The sequence below is a fragment of the Cricetulus griseus genome, chromosome 4, assembly GCF_003668045.3.
Source record: "Cricetulus griseus strain 17A/GY chromosome 4, alternate assembly CriGri-PICRH-1.0, whole genome shotgun sequence".
NCBI classification, from domain to species: Eukaryota; Metazoa; Chordata; class Mammalia; order Rodentia; family Cricetidae; genus Cricetulus; species Cricetulus griseus.
In genome coordinates, this window is record NC_048597.1 from 16,557,608 (window position 1) to 16,576,224 (window position 18,617).

Consider the following 18,617-nt stretch of genomic DNA (forward strand, 5'->3'; position numbering starts at 1 on the left):
ACATGGCAAGACCACATTTAGCCAATAAAAAAGTTTGCCAATTGTAGAAGGGGGTATCATGTTTGAATAACTGTGATAAGTAAAGAGTTTATACTTTGTACTGACGGGGAATGTACTTCTTTGTATGTTTATCTTGTTGATTATTGAATAAAGTACGTGTTTGGCCAATGAGACAGCAAGTTAGATGGGACTAGGAGTCAAAGAGGATTCTGGGAAATGTAGTAGACAAGTCGTGATCCAGGCAGGAAGTGACATAGCAAGGAGACTCATATTTAACCAAGGAGAACTAGGAAGTGTCCCCTTTTCCCCTTGCTCCTCCAGCAGCACAATGGGATCCACTGGCAAGGAGGGACACCAATAAGGTGTCCAATAAGATAAGTCTTATAAAATATATAGATGTATGATCATTAAGACTCAGCTAACAGATGAGGAATCCTAGTCTTTGGCCAAGCAGCATTGTATCTAATATATCTCTGTATTATTCTGTCCATCCACGCAGTGGGCAGAACTCGGGCAGCTGGCAGAGAGCGCCCACGTGGCAGTGGGGCTCTGGCGGCCTTGGCAGAAAGATTTATCGAAACATTGTACTCTTAAGTATAGTCCATGATGCCGAACAACTATATTACATTAACATTACAACATCCCCCCAGTGCGAGAAACTCAATTTGTGATCTGGAATGACACTCAAAGCAGGAGCAAGCAGAAATTGGCAGGAGATCATTAACCTCACCACAACAGTATTTAAGTGATAAGCATTCAGCATCTTGACAAAAATTGCAAATATAAAATAGTTATCCCAGCAAAGCAAATAGGCCAGCTAACTGGGATCTGAACTTAGGAGCTGCAAACTGAAAAGTACACTCAAATATACAGACTAAACTGAAACTAACAAAAATTAACATATCTGTAGAAATCGAAATGGGAAATGAGCTAAAGAGGCATCAGTAGGGAAAATCATCTGAACTAATCATTGACAGGAAGCAATGGAAATCCCAATGCTTAGTTCTAATATGAATCATAAATAAATTTAAAATTTTAGGCTTGCTTATTGTTAGGTTTTGTGATGATTTCATTGTTTAAAATAGTTGTTCCTGGTAAGATTCCAACTATTCTTACAGGCCTATATTTTTATTATTGTATTTAAGAAGCAAGTTCACATCCTATTTTCATCTAGTACATCCTTTACATATTTCCAAGTTTCCCAATATATCTTAGCTAAATTCCCCTGAGTTTTCAAGTTCCAAATTTTCAGCCCCTAATGACATTTAGCCCTGTATTTCACTCAAGCATTTTTATTAAGTACTGCTTTTTAAAGATTGTTCTATAAGACCTCAATAGAAAGAAAAAGAGACTAGTGGGATGTTTTTGTTGAGTAACATGAATTTATATGTAACAAAGCCAGGGCACCTTAAGAGGCTTCCTGGATATGATTTATGTGTTAAAATTCACTGCTCATGATTTTTGACATATTAAAAGATAAGTTCATCTCTAGTCTATACATGGTTAGGATAATGCAATTGAAATTCACTCATTTATACAATTAAGGTATCACTTATAATAAAAATGCATAGAGAGCTCTGAGTATAATGTAGAAATTCCTAATACAATGTTATGTTGTAAAAGGTATGAGTAATGATGTTCCCAAACAAATAATTGCATTTAAAATAATTCACAACTAATGCTGCATGGGTCCTGGAAAAATTGCCAACCTCGGCGCTCTACACTAGGCAATCTTTCCCTACAGATGAAGTGACTACTCCATGATCTCAATAAATGGAGATGATGATGGCTGTACAAAATGGGTGCTTGAGGGGATCAAGATAAGCCTTTTATCAGCTGGAACAGATATGTTAACACCAAAAGACATTTGGTGAGTATCAGCTGAGTCTTCATGTTTGAATTAAACAGTTACTACCAGGTCAAGGAGAGCAAGACAGTTTCTAAGAAATTATGGACACACTCCACAATTATTATGGCTCACATATAATCAGTTAATGCTGACTGGGTGAATATCTTTACACATAATTCTACTTTACTACCGATTTCTACCTTACTGTGCACATTTGGCCCAAGCTGTAGCAAAAGGAGCAGAAGCTGGAGCTATGGAGCTTGCTGCTAACTTCAGCTGATCTCATTTGGCTGAGGTCACAGTAGAAATCTAACAGCTGGGAAACAAATGTTGCCCTAATTCCCAGACAAGTCCTACTAATGCATATCTTCTAATGTGACTTTCCTGACTCCCAGAAAAGCCAGCCTTCCTAGAAAACAATTATGATGACCTTCCTTCTCACCCTGGTTGATCACATGAAAACATTCCCTGACTGTTTTTGTAAACATCATATTCAAATAAAATTTTTCAGAAATGTTTTATGGAAGGGTAATTTTTCTTTCACACAGTGGTTAGCACTACACTAAGGTTACATGCACACTGGCTAACTAGAAAGAAGTCTCAACTCAGAATCTTTAACTGAAAAATTACTTACATTTAGCTTCTTTACAAAGACCTTCCACTCCAGATTCTAGAAACACCGATAAAAGTAAAAATATGAGATAGCCTTGTGTACTCATTTTTATGAAAATATTCTGGGTGTGCACCTGGAACTAAATAATCTTCAAATCTAAGAACTGTTTAAATATTTAAACTTTCTCAAGTGACTTTGCATAGAATTACTGAAGGAAATATTCACCCCTATCATATTTGTAAATATAGGAACCCACACTGAGCCACAAACCTAGGTATGTACTTTTATTTCAGAGAATTTTTGCAATAGTTATGAAACTTTCCTATCATTGTCACAACTAATTTTCTGCTGTTATTTAGGTAAGCTAGGATTTTGGCTTTTCATAGTTATGAAAAATCATAAACATTGGCAAGGCTCAAAACTGGTTTTGGCAATAATTCAAAACCAAGGGAAAAACACATGAAGCTATGACAATTTGTTTCTTCTTCTTGAATAGAAACAATAATTTGGTTTACCTTCCTCAAATAATTTACTGTAGAATGCTCTGCAGTTGTGAAGTTGTCAAAATTTTCCTTAGCTTTCTTAGTATAATAAATGTAAGCAACATTAGATAATAATTCATGTAGATAATGTTGTTTGATAAAAACAGAGAAGAAATTATAAATTTCTTGTCTTCAGTTATGATCCACCCTTAGTTGAAAAAAAGTGAAAATATAAAAAAGGGAGAATGTGATAAATCTCACCTCAACCAGATTGGCTAAACTTAGGATTCATTATTAGAATTCCAAAAAATATCTTTACCATAATTCTTTCCTATCCCCCTCAAAAAACACTAAAACACTTGGTGGTGTTGAAATATATAAATTGCATAATCTCTGAGAATAAAGCCAATTATCTTGAACTAAGTGAGAAAAGGTGTCATTTCTTCTAAGTGTTCTATTTGCAATTCTCAAGAGTACACCAATTTCTTAAGAATTATTATTTGAGGTTAAGACAGATTTATTAAAGTTAACTTCTTTATGCAAGATGAGTTTTATGATTCACTTAATTGCAGAGTGCACTATAGCTAACATCTATTCTTACTCTAAGAAAATCAAATTTGCCATCTTGGGTCACTTCAGGGATGGTGGTAATAGCAGTGTTTCTTATTTATCCCTCCAAGAAACACTTCAGGTTTTCTGAGGTATATTGCAAATCCTGATATTAGAAATAAATATAAATATTATGAATGGAAAACCATTCATAATAATTCATATTATTATGACTTGACAGTTTAAACAGCCAATCAAAAAGAAGTTCCTTAGGTCCCACAGAACTCTAGGTACTTGGAATGAATGAACTTTCATGATCATTTTTGTTTCCTTAAAAATTTGTTTCATAGAACTAATCCTTATAATTGTCTGATATTGATCAATAATTTGAAATATGAGACTTCACTGCCAGTGCAATTCACACCTTTGGAGGAAGTGGGAAAATTGGATCCATTGACATATACCTAAGAGGTTCTTCTTAGAAGCTATTCAACCCCAGAAAAATGGCCTTTGCCTCTAGAAAACTCAACTCAGGGCTTCCCAAGCTAAGCCCCGCCTACTACCCTCTCCACATGCACAAGGCACTAATGTATCAAAAGCTTTCAATCTTCCAAGCCACTGTGTGATGTAGATTTTTCTCATCCCATCTTTGAAATAAAAAGGGGGGACATAGACAGAGTTTAAAAGTTTGTCCATGTTCACACAGATCATAACTGCAAAGAGGTTTGGTTCTGCTGCCCATTTTCTATGATATCTATACTTCTCCATATGTCTCAAGCAGTAGACTGTCAAAAGATTTTATGAATAAAGGGACTGATAAATGTACATGCCATGAATCTGTTCTGTGTTAGAGACACTGATTGAATACAGCTATTGGTTGGTTATTGATTGCTAGTATAAGCACAGGCTTGTGCACTGGAAACTTGTTTTTGAGTGTGTGTTTTTCATGTTGTATAATTATATTAGAGTTAATTTGAGGGCACGTCTATCTCTGAATATATATATTAAATTAAATTTAAGCCTAAATTAAAGCCTAAACTGGGTGGTGTCTCAAATACAGAGACTGTCACTATAATCAGAATACCATGGAATATTGTAACATCAGTAGTAAATTAAAACAGTTTTTTGAGGCTGGGCATTGGTGGCACTCACCTTTAATCCCAGCACTCGGGAGGCAGAGGCAGGCGGATCTCTTGAGTCTCCAGATCAAGTGCCAGGATAGGCTCCAAAGCTACACAGAGAAACCCTGTCTTGAAAAACAAAAAAAACCAAAAAAAAACAAAAAAAAAACAAAACAAAACAAAAACAACAACAACAAAAAAAAAACGGTGAACAAAAAGTTCACCACACAGTTGTCTATATGGATGCAATTGTATGTGAAGGTCTAGCACAAAAGAGAGAGGTACATACTAAAAATTACTAATGAAGCATCAGTTGTATTTCCCCCTCCAGAGCCCTTTTTAAATCGCAGAGTTTTTAGCATTAATGTACAGATAGTGGCACCATATGATAATGATGAACAGCCACTAAGGAATAATGCCTGTGATAAATGGGTAGTTTATTAAATGCCTAGTAATAAGATGAATTTGCTCCCTTCTTGCCCAAGAGATACTTAAAGTAATTGCATCTTTGCAACCTGCACTGTCATCATTTCTGCTTTGGTGATGTCATGTGATTTTTCTGTGAGCCAGAATATTCTCTGCAGTTCCACTTGCATCTTCCTTACTGTTAAATTACCTTTAAAACCACTCACTGGTCATCACTTATGCAATATTCTCTGTTCTCTAGACGATAAAGAGAAGCCTGCATATAACTGATTCCACTAGCTAACTCTCCACAGTGTCCTTTCCATTCTCTGCTAAATTATGGAGGAAAGGGACTTAAAGTCAGAGACTACAAACATCCTGGTTAAAGTGGAAAGTGACTGCTTAATTGTGCATTTAAAAATTCATGTCTGACTCCAAAAAGCACATGGATTGCTACAGGGAATTCAGTAGCAGGCCTAATAACCTTGCTTCTAAAGGGCTGTTTTCCAATAGTCTCTAAGATAAAGTGAACCTCGGCTGTAGGAGAGTTAAGACTGTACATGTAAGAGACTTCTGGAGAAATTTGAGGGTGTGCCTTGAATATGATCAATGCACCACTACAGCATGAGGATGTTGGGGACTAGTGCTCCGAACTCTAAAAAAGAAAAAAAAAGAACAAATATTTTTATTAAAATATTTCAAATGTCTTAAAACAAAATGTCACTTGCTTTCCAAACATATTCTCCCCCATTTTCATATTATACCTAAAGGAAAAATCAAACTTTGTCAGAAGACAAAAGCCATTACCAACCAGTGACTTTCTGAACTGAATAATTAAAGAGATGCAACAGATGTTCTCCACTCATCTGTGTGGAGTAAGAAATTGTCATACAATTTAGATCCTCCACTGAGTTTCCCAGTGTGCATCACAAATTCAGTAAACACACTGATTATTATCCCCAGAGTTCTCTGCGTGTCTCTGCACTGCATTACTGCATTGGATACTATTAAGTCTTCTGTTGATCAGCTGATGGTAAAGCTGCTGGAAATGTCTTTATCCTTAAACTAGTTTCCCCTTAAAATGCTGTGTTTAAAAGTATTAGAATGTATCTTGTAAAACATGAAAAACATATCTGGATATTTAGTTTGTCAGTGTCTGTCTTTTGAGAATATGGTGTAGGTGATTATTCATTATTACAAAAGAATTATGAATTGTTGTCCTGAAACTTAATAAATAGGAATTATTTTCCATCTGTTCTAAGTATGTTCCAAATAGTGGAAAGCAAAGCTGTCGCAATTCTCTCCAGTCACTTGAGAAGGGACTGGGTATCTGGTCCCTAGTGGCCTAAAATGGTTGCTACACCATTCAGCAAAAATATCAACAGGCTGACAGTGGACATGTTAGGAAATATTGCTTGAAAAATAACAGATTTTAGGATGCTCTCTGCTTAGCCCATCACAGCTAGAATTATTCAAAGCCTATAATTCATAAATCAGTTTATAGATAGACAAATTTCAATGTGAAGACAATCAAATTATTCATAAGGAAAACATAACTAATTGTTTTAATCTCAAGTCAACATCATCATTTATGCTAAATCAAATAAATCATGCTCAGTTACTCAGAAATTTTCCAGATGTCATCCTCAAGATGCCCATGAATTTCTAAAGAAAAGCATAGTCAAAGTTTTGTAATAACTTATGTAGAAGTGCAATGAAAATTCAACTTTTCATTGACAAGGTACTTGAGTTCTATTTTCTACCCTGGATATCTCCCTCTCCCCAGGGAACTTTAAGGCATATAAATACGAATAGAACAAAGAAACTTTATTAAGTTAGTGTAACGCTTCTGTTACTTTAAAAATGCCATATGTTCAAAGCAGAGTCTCTTGCTGTTCATTTACTTGCATGAAAATTTCTTGAAGACAAAGTTAGTGAAATATATAGTTGGTTCCACCACACATATCTCCGTGTAGTTCTTTTATTCCCTGCTACATTAGGGAGGGAAAGGATTTACAGTCATAGGCTCTGAACATCCTGTGAAAAGCTACTGGAGACGGATTGCTTATCTGTACATTTTAGAATTGTATCTGACTGAGTGGAATACATGAATTTCTGAGGGACTTAAATACGCTAGATCCTAAAGAGCTGATTTCTGAACTCTGTAAGTTGCTGTGGTCTCACATCTATCAGTGACGCCGTTTGGGCAGATGGGCAAGCTTTCAGTGCAGCGCATTTGCCTTGTTCTTTAGAACAAACACTGTACCGGTAAAACACTGCTCTTCTACATTCACCAAACTCACTGCAACAACCATTTGATGAGCATAGCGAGAGAGCTTTCTCTGTGAGTAACTGTAAGTGCTGTTCACATTCATCCCAGTCACAGGATAGTCTCTAGCCTTGGGAGACTACCCCTCCAAACTAAGGGGGAGAAGGTACAGTGTGAAATACTCAGTGATTAGACATCGGACGCTGGAAAACAAGCAAGCAAACAAAAACAGACAAAACTAGGAAGCTTGGTAATTTTGACGGCTTTCCATTTTACTGATTTGAGAGAATTACTTGCACCTGAGGAGGCACAGATCCAAATCCCTTAGCAAGTATACCTCCAACCAAACCTCGACCCAATTCCTTGAGAGTCTCCTGGGTTGTCTAACTAGGAATGAAGTCTGCAAAAGAAAGAAAAAGAAAGAAAGAAAGAAAGAAAGAAAGAAAGAAAGAAAGAAAGAAAGAAAGAAAGAAAGGCGGCGAGCAATGACTCTCCCCTGTCCTTTGCCAGTCCTCCTGAGAACAAAGGCTGCAAACTGGGACAGCTGAGCTGGGCTGGTCTCAGAAGTCTCAGAAACCATCCTTGGGAGCACCCAGGCGGGACTGGAGCCAGACCAGCAGGAGTGGCATTCATGCTGCAGCTCTTTTGAGTCCATACTCTGTCTGCCCAGCTCTACCACACCCCTTTCACAGGTGCCCATCCCTGCCTGCCTGGGATCCACACACTCTCTCCCTATCTTCCAAAGAAAGTGGAAAATCATGCTTGGAATTGACTGCGCTGTCCCGGGTTTCGCCAGAGCTTGCTCCGCAGCTACAGAAGACTCTTCAAAAATACAGCCTAAAACTTTGTGTTTTGCGGAGAGAAGGTAAAAGAAAGGAATAGCACGTTTTCCACCGTCTCCCTGGACGTCCTACTCAGCACAGTTTTCCAACTCTCTGAGGAGTCCCCACCCTAATGCAGACTGCCTCCTATGGCCACCCAGTCCCAAGTCCCTTGTCTTCCGCCAGGCGGACAGTACCTCTGCCCTAACTTACCGCTGACCACCCGTCGGGCAAAGGCTTCCTGGCCACAGAGCAGTGCAGCTCCCAGCAGCAGCAGCAGGGGGGCCATGCGGATCATTGTGGCCAGGCTTCTGCAGCAGGTGTCCAGTGAAGCAAAGGCGGTGTCCTCCCGCAGCGCGGCCACCCGCAGCTCTAACAGCAGCCTCCTTGCTTTCCTGCTGGGGACTACTACCTCCTTCCCAGCTCAGGAGCTAGGATCCCTGTAAGCATCGCCTTCGGTGGGGACCTGCTGCCAGGCTACCCTGTGCAACACTGGGCTGGAGCGCAGGAGACTGTGGGCGTGTGTCTTTCTGGAGGCAGGGAACAGGCTTAGGGATTCCTGTGTCTGTATCTATTGCAAAGGTGAAGGAGGATCTCTAGCGCAGACCTAAGAAGCCTTCTTCGCTTCTCTCTCAGGTCTCAGGTCCTAAGGGGTTGAGCTGGTGTACCCTGGTCCTGGCTCCAGCAGCAGCAGCAGCAGCAGCAGCGACGGCAGCAATAGCAACTCTGCTCTGGCTGCACCGTCTTATATACACCCAGAGTCTGGGGTTCCAGCCCCTAGCTAGTAATCATTTTAACTTCTTCGCCTCTCCTGCCAAGCAAAGCATCTGGCCCCGCCCCTAAAACCTGGAGCCACTTTGGAAAGAGTGCAGTCAGCAGCCCCTCCCCCTCCACTCGCCAGATCCCCACCCCCTTCCCATTTGCCAACAGACTTCAATACTCATTTGTGTAAAATGTGACAGCTTTGCTATTAAACTCTGGCAAAAGTTGGCTCCATTTGGTTTTCTCAAAGATAAATGTCCACGGGGATGCCAAGTCTCAGGGCCTTTCTCTTTTTCTGCTAAATTGCTTGATCATATGTATGGCGAGAGGCAGGGCACTAGCCACTGTTTAAGATGGATCGGCAGAGTGGGAGCCAAAACCTGCTCAGTGAATTATGTAACGTGGCAGCTTTTTCCCCACCTAGCTTCTGCAAATAGATTACTTCCCAACAGGTTGCTTGACTAAATTGCCACAGAAGCAATTTGAAAAGAATCTTGGAAACAAGTTCTCCCTCAACTGATTTCAATCTCAGTGTTCGAAACTCCCCCCGGGGGGGGGCGGGGGAGGGGAAGAAAACAAGCCAAAATAAATATTCCAGATGGTTGGGAACTTCGTGGATGTAAAATGAGTGGATTTCTTTGAACTCATCCATCAGTGCTACATGGTTTCCATTAGATGTTAAGTCTCACTTTAAGGAGTATATAACTTTCCAAACCTGATCCACGCTCCTGTAACAGGCCAATGACTGATGGTTCACCTCTTTCGTGTAGTCCAGGGGAGTTCATAAAAGTTCCCTCCCTCCCTCCCTCCCTCCCTCCCTCCCTCCCTCCCTCCCCTCCTCTCTCCCTCCCTATCTATCTATATATCTATCTATATTTATATATTAAAGGAAGGCTGAAAATGTTCTCATTTTCAGGTTCAATAGAATTGGTATTTTTCGTTATGTTGCTTTTTATCATAATTTTGATTTATTTTTTATAGTTTTTTCATATATACATGTGTGTGTGTGCACCCATGTGGGTGCAGGTGCATGTGTGTGTGGGGGGGTGTTATGCATGTGAACTCTCAAAATTGCTATCAGGAATCTCCCCTAACTTTCTGTCACTTTATTCATTGCTGCAGGGTCTCACACTGAAGTCAGATCTTGTCCACACCACCTGTCTCCTTAGCCTGCTTGCTTAGAGATTCCAGATTCCACCTTCAAAGACTGGATTACAGGAGAGACAGAACATCCACCTGATGCTTATGTAGGTTTGGGGGATTTTAGCTCTTGTCCTTTTGCTTACATGGCAAGTGCTTTAATGGTTGAGCCATTTCCTCAGTGGCCATTATGTTGCTGAAATGCACCAAGATTTGTTAAATAGGATCATTTATGTTTTGATGGGCGGCACACTTTCCTCTGAGGTCTTAACTGTCCTTAGTTTTTATATGAAATAAGGACAGTCTCTCTGTCTGTGGGATCATTTTCTTGGAAAAGGGCAGCATGCACCACTACAACCAGGACCAGTCTCAGAAATCAGACATTTCAGCAATTGGAAGATCCTTAACTACTAAATCTGCTTTACTCATAAAAGTAGAATTCTAAGATAATTATGATGTATATGTATACTATATATAGTAATATATACATATATATAATTTTGTTGTTCTGTTTATTGACTGTGAATACACTATCTAATTGTAGGGTAATGGGCAACTGATAAATGATAATTGATAGAGGGTCTATAATTTTTATGACTAGTTCATGTCCTCAAGGAGGAGATGCTATTGTGATTTTGAACAGAATTTGAATGGAAGATGGGAAATGCAAAAAAAAAAAACAAAACAAGACCGTGGAGTTGCAGTGTGACTCTAGAAATCAGATCAGTGAGAATTACTGGCTATAGCTTTGGTCAAAGAGCTGCCTAACATAGGCACACATTTCAGCATGGAGAAGGACCAGTTCTTTAGTCTCTACCTACTCTTGTGGATCTATGGATTGTAGCTTGGTTATGATTGACTACATGGCTAATATCCACATGTAACTGAACACATACTATAATCAACTTCCAAGTGAAATGTCACTTATAACTGCTGGGAGATCAGTTTCTCTGATAAAGTGACACTGGGAATATCAACCACTCCAGGACAGGCCTCATGTTCAGGAGTAGCTGACCAACATGTAATTCACAGTTTTTATTGTGTGTTTTTACTTTATTACAATTTGGTGTTTCCTTTTTTGTTTTGGGTGTCTTTTATCTCATTTTCTTAGTTTGAGGGAGCTGTGTTGTTACACCGGGTTTTGGTTTTTTGAGAAACAACTTAAAATTGGGTGGGTAGGGAGGACTTGAAGGACTTGAGGAAAGGGAAGAATATGATTAAAATATATTTAAATGTAAGCATTGTTTTAAATAACAAAAATAAAACAATAAAATATGCCATAGACAAGAATGGTAGCTCATGCCAATAATTCCAAAACCCTGGTAAGCTAAGGCAGGGGGATTTCTGTAAGAGTAAGGCCAACCTGGGCAACATAGTGAGAACCTGTTGCATGAAAAAATAAAAACTTGAAACAGAAATGTGCACAGTTATTGAAGTTAGTAGAAAGCAAAAATTATTTTTTCCCATTTTTTTATTTAAGTTAGAAACAAGATTGTTTTACATGTCAATCCCAGTTCCCTCTCCCTCCCCTCCTCCTCTGCCCCCCACTAACACCCTACCTATTCCATCCCCTTTCTGCTCCCCAGGGAGGGTGAGACCTTCCATGGTGGATCTTAAAAGTCTGTCATATCATTTGGAGCAGGGCCTAGGCCCTCCTCAGTGTGTCTAGGCTCAGGGAGTATCTATCTGTCCATGTGGAATAGGCTCCCAAAGTCTATTCCTATGATAAGGATAAGTACTGATCCACAAAAGAGGCCCCATAGATTTCAGAGGCCTCCTCACTTACACCCAGGTTCATGGGGTCCGGATCAGTCCCATTCTGGTTTCCCAGCTATCAGTCTCAGGACCATGAGCTCCCCCTTGTCCAGGTCAGCTGTTTCTGTGGGTTTCACCAGCCTGGTCTTTACCCCTTTGCTCATCACACCTCCCTCTCTGCAACTGGATGCCAGTTCAGTTCAGTGTTTAGCTGTGGGTGTCTGCTTCTACTTCCATCAGCGGCTAGATATTAGTCCATGCCTGTGTGTGAGGGACCCACCTGAAGCAGTGGAGGAAACTGTAGTTCTCGATGCAAAAAATATTTTTAAACAATTTTGTTAACAAATAATGTTCATTTACTTCATCTATAGATATACATAAAGAACAGTAAAAGATAAACGGAATTTTTATGGCAAACATAGTTCAGCTCCTTAGTACCCAAACAAAATTAGATATCTCGGTTCTAGGTTTTTCTCAATAATCAGATGTTGGGCTTCTTAGAGGGCAAGCAAGAGGAAGAGTGTATGAGGAACTGTTTGCATACATGAAGAGCTGGGCTCCGGGGAGCTGAAACCAAGTGTGAATAACAATCAGGAGAGATGACGTAAGAAGATCTAAAAACCTAAATCAAAGATGTGAAAGTGGACCAGGGACTCCCGGGAAGAGATCATCTAGAGACAGTAGGAGACAAGAGAAAACAAGAGACCATGATCACACCTTACACATGAATGAAAATCTCATAAGCAAATCATAATATATGATCACACTGTACTTAAATCTCTTTCCAAATGGTACAATTTCAAATGACACCTGAGAAGTGAGGAGACTGAAACCTCCAACACTGACCCAACAGCTAAAATGCATCTTTCTTTTGAAACTCTAAAATATAATGGGAATCCAAAAAGGGAAGCCTCAAAGTTATCTCACCATGTGTCCATGGCTTAGGAGATTCATACACTATTTTAAGTAAATTGTAATAAAATTGATGAATTAGATAATACTGGGCTTGGTTACATCACAATTATATCGATATAAAGCTATAGTAGCCCTTTCATTGGATAATGGTGACTATCTTTCTTATCTGGGGTATATATGAATGAACCCTGCTGTAACTGAGGCTGAAGTGACTGGACAGTTTTCCTACCAATCCCACTGATTCTGACCAAATGTCTAGATTTCAGGCTATCCGCAGATGAGTCAGTGGGCACAGGAATCAGGTGCTCGTGGCAAGTGCACAATTCAAGTGAATGGGCAGAGAAGTAATTCATGCATTTTGAATACAGATAGCAAGTAAGTAACTCTTGAACATGGGATGAACAGGTGGCCCCAAGATGTACTTGTTCATATCAAAGGGGCTCTGAGCTGTTGAATACATGAATTGCCTCATTCAAGAGCCAGTGACACTCTTGAAGTTGCAGAAGTATTTGTTTTTGTAGGGCAACCTAGTAGAGTTCCAGGGTTCATAGTGATGCTAGGAGTGTGATTAAGAATCACACAAACAGGAGGATGCTTTTCTATCACTTTAAGTTCAGTAATTATTAAATATGTTCTAAATTATGACCATTCAGGTAATAAGATTCTTTAAGTATGGATCTCTACTAATGGAACACTGTGCATTAGATCTGAAGAACTGGTCAATTTTAATTAAAGTTAGTTTTAATTATGTCTTCTTTTAGTAGCTCCTGGTAGGTCAACCCTGCTCCAATGGCATATATAGAGACAAATTAGAAACAACGGTTTATTAAAATAAAATGGGGACACAAAGTTGAGTGTGATAGGAAGATGGGAGTGGGTCCGGGAAGAATTAGCAAGAGGGATGTGGTGATCAAAATACACGCATGAAGTTCTCAAGATTTAACACACCTACAAAAATTAAATATAAACAGTTCAACAACGCTATTGTTATGAATACAGAATGAGTGAATGTTTTTACTCTAAATCTCTTATTACCAAATCTAATTTCAATATACACTAATACAATCAAAGTGAAATATCCAAACAAGAAGGTAAAATGTACCTCTGCCTTAGATGTCTAGTTTTAGTATATTGTTTTGTTATTAATAATGCTCGGAATCCAGCCATTTCTTCCCATATGTAAGTGTGAAGCCGTCTACTGTCATGTGGGCAAACTACCAGTTGACACATTCTCAAAGGAAGGACTTCCTTCCCTCAGTAGCTAGCTGTCAAGCTTCAGTAGCTCCTCCCATGAGGATGAGACATTTGTGTCTCTCCTTTTCCATGCTGGATTTCTGGCTGGTTTCATATTGGACAAGAAGCCACACCTGCTGTGGGCTTATGCATGCATGGAACTTTCAAAAAACAGAAAGTATAGGGTATAAAATATACTATAATCTAGTGTGAAGACATAAGTAAATGAAGAACTTTTATGTTATTGTTTAAATGCTGTAAATAAACAGGAACCCCATAGAAACAGTTGTATTTGAGTTATTCTGAGGGTGAATTGTGTAGTGTTGGAAAGTTTTTATATGAAATGCAGCAATTCATTAACTACAAAATAAGAGAGAGAAAAGGAGAGGGAGGGAGAGGGGGAGAGGGAGAGAGAGAAAGAGAGGGGGAGAGGGAGAGGAGGGAAGGAGTGAGAGGAAACGGGAGAAAGAGCTGGGGAGAGGAGAGGAGAGGGAGAGGGAAGGAGAGGGAGAGGGGGAGATTGGGAGGTTGGGTTGCGGGGAGGAGGAGAAAGAAGTTTCTACTTCATTGGCAGAAAAGCAAACCTAATTCTTTCAATATTATCTCCTCCAATGCCTTTAGCTGCTTGGTTTTTACTTTAAAAGAGAATGAGTTGGAGAAGTTTTGTGGTTCCCAATGGCCTGGTGTTCTATCTTTGAAACACTGCTACTCTATTTCTATTTTACAAATTTTTCTAATCTTAAATGTTGCTCCCTGCCAGGATGTTGTATGATTTCTACACTAATTTTCTAAATGTATATCGTCTTTGTTTCTAGTAAAATGTAAAGTTAATTTTTAAATATAATTAAATTTATAGAGCTAGTAGTCTCTCTATATTTAATCAATATTAACCCCAAAGAGCAATTTCTATTATGTGGATTACAAAAAAAATAAAAAATAAAAAAAGGCAAATAGCTTCATACTCAAAGAATCTGAGAAATACCAGGCTGGGTTACTTCTGAAATTTCCACCTTTACAATACTATTTCCACAGACTTAGGAAATGCTATTATTTTTATCCCTCCCTTCATTTTCCTTCACCCTTTTCCTCACCTTGTCCTCCTCACTTCCCTCTTCTTTCCCTTTCTTCCTTCCTTCTCCACACTCTCCTCCTAGATTCAGAAGGACAGTACAAATTCATAATGGATGAGCAATATCTTATTAGATTTCCAAACTTTTCAGCAAATCAAAGTTCTGTGGCTGTTTCTGTGGTCCAATGAGTAACAGGTCATCACCTCACAAAATGCCAGGTAAATAGAAAGCTCAAACAAAGCAAAATTAAACTGAGTTCTAGGTTGAGAGAAAGATAACCCAATCAAGAGACTATAAAACTTTAATGAATATTTGAAAACTCTGACTCTTCCTATAATAAAAAAAGGAAAGGTGCAAATGGAAGTGTAACATCTAAAGCATAAATTATGTATTTGTGATGTTTCCAAATAAACAGTGTGTGTTCACATCTATCAAGCAACTAACAAGTGGTAATTCTGATGCCAGTCAGTACAGCAAATGAGTCGAATTGGATGGCTTGATACATAAAGTTAGGGGGAAATTCGGGGAGAAGATACAGAGGTACTTGCACAAAACGTCAATTTGCATATCCTTCTGGAGCCACACCTGTCACTTTGCTACTTTTTCAGGACGAGTTTCAATTCATAAACAGCTCACATGCCAAGCCCATGTGCACACTGCAGCACAGCAAAGTGGAAATGTTGGAACTAATAAGGATCCCACTGTCAAGGAGGTGGATATTCTGCCATCCACAGAAGTGCTTTCAGAATAAAGCTGAAATAAAAAACAAAGCAGGAAAAGAATAAAACTAAGTGCATACCTATTGCCAAAGTCTTTGTACAAGGAAAAATGTTGGGTAAGGAACTGATGCTATAGCATTTATTTCCAAAGAGTAGACTTAAAATAAAGTGGTCTTGGTTTATAAGTGCTTTAAAGACCATCAGTGAAATAAGTAATCATCTCGATAATTTAGCCAAGTAATTTTCTAATGAGAAGAAATCATTTAACCTGACACTACAATATCAGAAATAACTTTTAAGATTTTAAATATTTATGAAGTTAAATAGTGCAACAAAATATACAGAGTTCTTAGCAACCAAGCATAAGTATTGTGGCCTCAGGCTCATCTCCCTGGGGACTCATTAATATGAGGCTGGAAAAGACTCCTGTGGAGCTGGAGGGATCACTCAGTGGGTAAAAGCACTTCTTATGCCAACACAAGGCCTTATCCCAAATCCCCAGCACCCACATACATAAAGGTGGGCATGGCTGCATGCACCTGTTACCCTAGCACCTGGGGCCAGGGTGGGGGTACAATGAGGGCAGAGACAGGCAGAACAGAGGTCTCCAACTGGACAGCAAACCAGCATGGATGAAGTTTTATGATCATTTTGGTTCAGTGTGTGACCCTATCACAAAGACAATAATGTGGCAGAAGATACCTAATGTCTCTTCTGACTTGTTCAGGTATTCACATTGGTGTGTGTGTGTGTGTGTGTGTGTGTGTGTGTGTGTGTGTGTGTAAGTATACACACACACACACACACAGAGAGAGAGAGAGAATGAGAGAGAGAAAGAGAGAGAGAAATGAGTTAAAACAAGTGTATTGTAAATAAAATAGACCTCATTATCTTACCATCTTAACAATGACATTACCATCCATAGCAATCCCAACCTAGACTCTCCCTTGGCCACATGACTCCACATAGTCATTCTATTAGGTAACGGTCACTAATACCTTGTCTTTAGTGGTGCTTTCTTTTCCCAAGTCAATTTTCAGTATATGTAGATGCTTAAGATGGTCCTAAAGTGTATCTGCTTCTACCTAAACTTGTAGCAAGTCCTCCCCTGACCACAGAATGTAAATCCACTTCTACTTGCTCATCACGACTTCAGTGTCTTTCAAGACAGCATCCACTATTCATTCAACAAATATTTGCTGTGTAGCCACTGCAGTTACTCTGCTAACATTGTGGTTAGAATACCAGTTTCTTTCAGCATACTGTAAATTGAGCTTGTTTTATGTACTGTTAGTGGGTGGGTTTATTCTCAATCTGTTGCCTACTTGGTAAGTAAATTGATTATTTGGCAAATGCACAATAAACAGAATATTTGATACATTTTCATAAATAAAGACTAATTAGTAAAATACTAATTCTGTGAATAAACATTAAATATTAAGCTACGACTCTTAAAAGTATATTGATATTGTAACTACTAAATGGTAATGTGCTTGAATGTGAAATATTCCCCATGTTGTCATAAGTTTAAGTATTTGGTCTCCAAATAATGGTGGTTGTGGGTCCCTTAGGATTTGGGACCTTGATGGCGGAAGTGAGTCAATGGGGAATGACTTCAGGTTTTATATCTGAGCTCAATTTCCTGTTCACTGACAGTTTCCTAACTGCAGACTCAATATGACCACCCTGCCCCACCCTGTTCCTGATGCCCTGTCATCTCTTACTACTCCTATTGTGACTTCTATTGTGTCATTAACATGAAACCTAAAAGACATAAGTAATGCCTACATCACATAGCTATATGCTCATACCTTTGGAAGAAGACTCTGGGTTTACTGGTAGGATTTTGAGCCTTCCTAAAATATACTTTGAAGACCACAGATGTGACCAAACTGTGCTCCTGAACTAAGGGTGCAGATACTCAGAATCTACCACAGTTATCAAAGCTGCAATAAAAACAAGAGTATTTCCAAGGTACCAAAAAAAGAATGGAAAGATGGTTTACTTATGTAATAACTCATGGAATACAACTGCAACTGAACATTCTAGAGCTAACAATGAGTAGGAAAAAACTATGAATCTTTCAAATTCCTCCGTAATACAAAAACATTAAAGGAGGAATAGACCTTAGGTAAAGAGTCATTTACCTTCCATGACTCACTTCTAATATTTCAATGTCCAATTTCTATTTGGGGTTGCCATGACAACAAAATACCATTGACCCTAAGTTTTGGTAGAAAAGGTATTTGGAACATCTAATTTATTTAAGTGAAACACACTCATTTGGACACAAGTACCATAGAGTCTGCTACTTAGAAAAGCGTTCAAGCACATCATTCCCTATGGCAGGTGCTTGATAAACCTTTCACAGAATTAAATGATGCTTAGCAGTCATACACAGCTCCAGGAATAATTCAGGTAGACATGATTGTATGCAATCCCAAGAATTAACTGGGATTTAGGCTCCAGCCTTTTCCAAACATTCACCATCCTATTTACATCAATGTATGGTTTTGTCTAAAACATAGCTTTTATTCAAATATGTAGGATTTTAATTTCTTATTTCCCCCAGTTTTAGCATAAATATGCTGAGAAAATTACACCATGGAGCTGCAGGTACAGGTAAATTATCTCTAGAACAGGGACCAAGTCCTGGGTTTGATTCCTAACAGCTTACAAGCTGTGTGGAGTAAAGTTCACATGCAACCCCAGCACTACAGAGATGATGACAGGGGAACCAATTCAAGCTTCATTTACAAAAGATCTCTTTATTTTTTGTCTTATGTGTGCATGAGAGATTGTGTGTATTTATATGTAGATATGCATGCCAAGTTTCCTAATGACAATGGGGTCACAGTATTCCCTGAAGCAGGAGTTATAGGACATTGTAAATTGCCATGATGGGTTTTTGAAA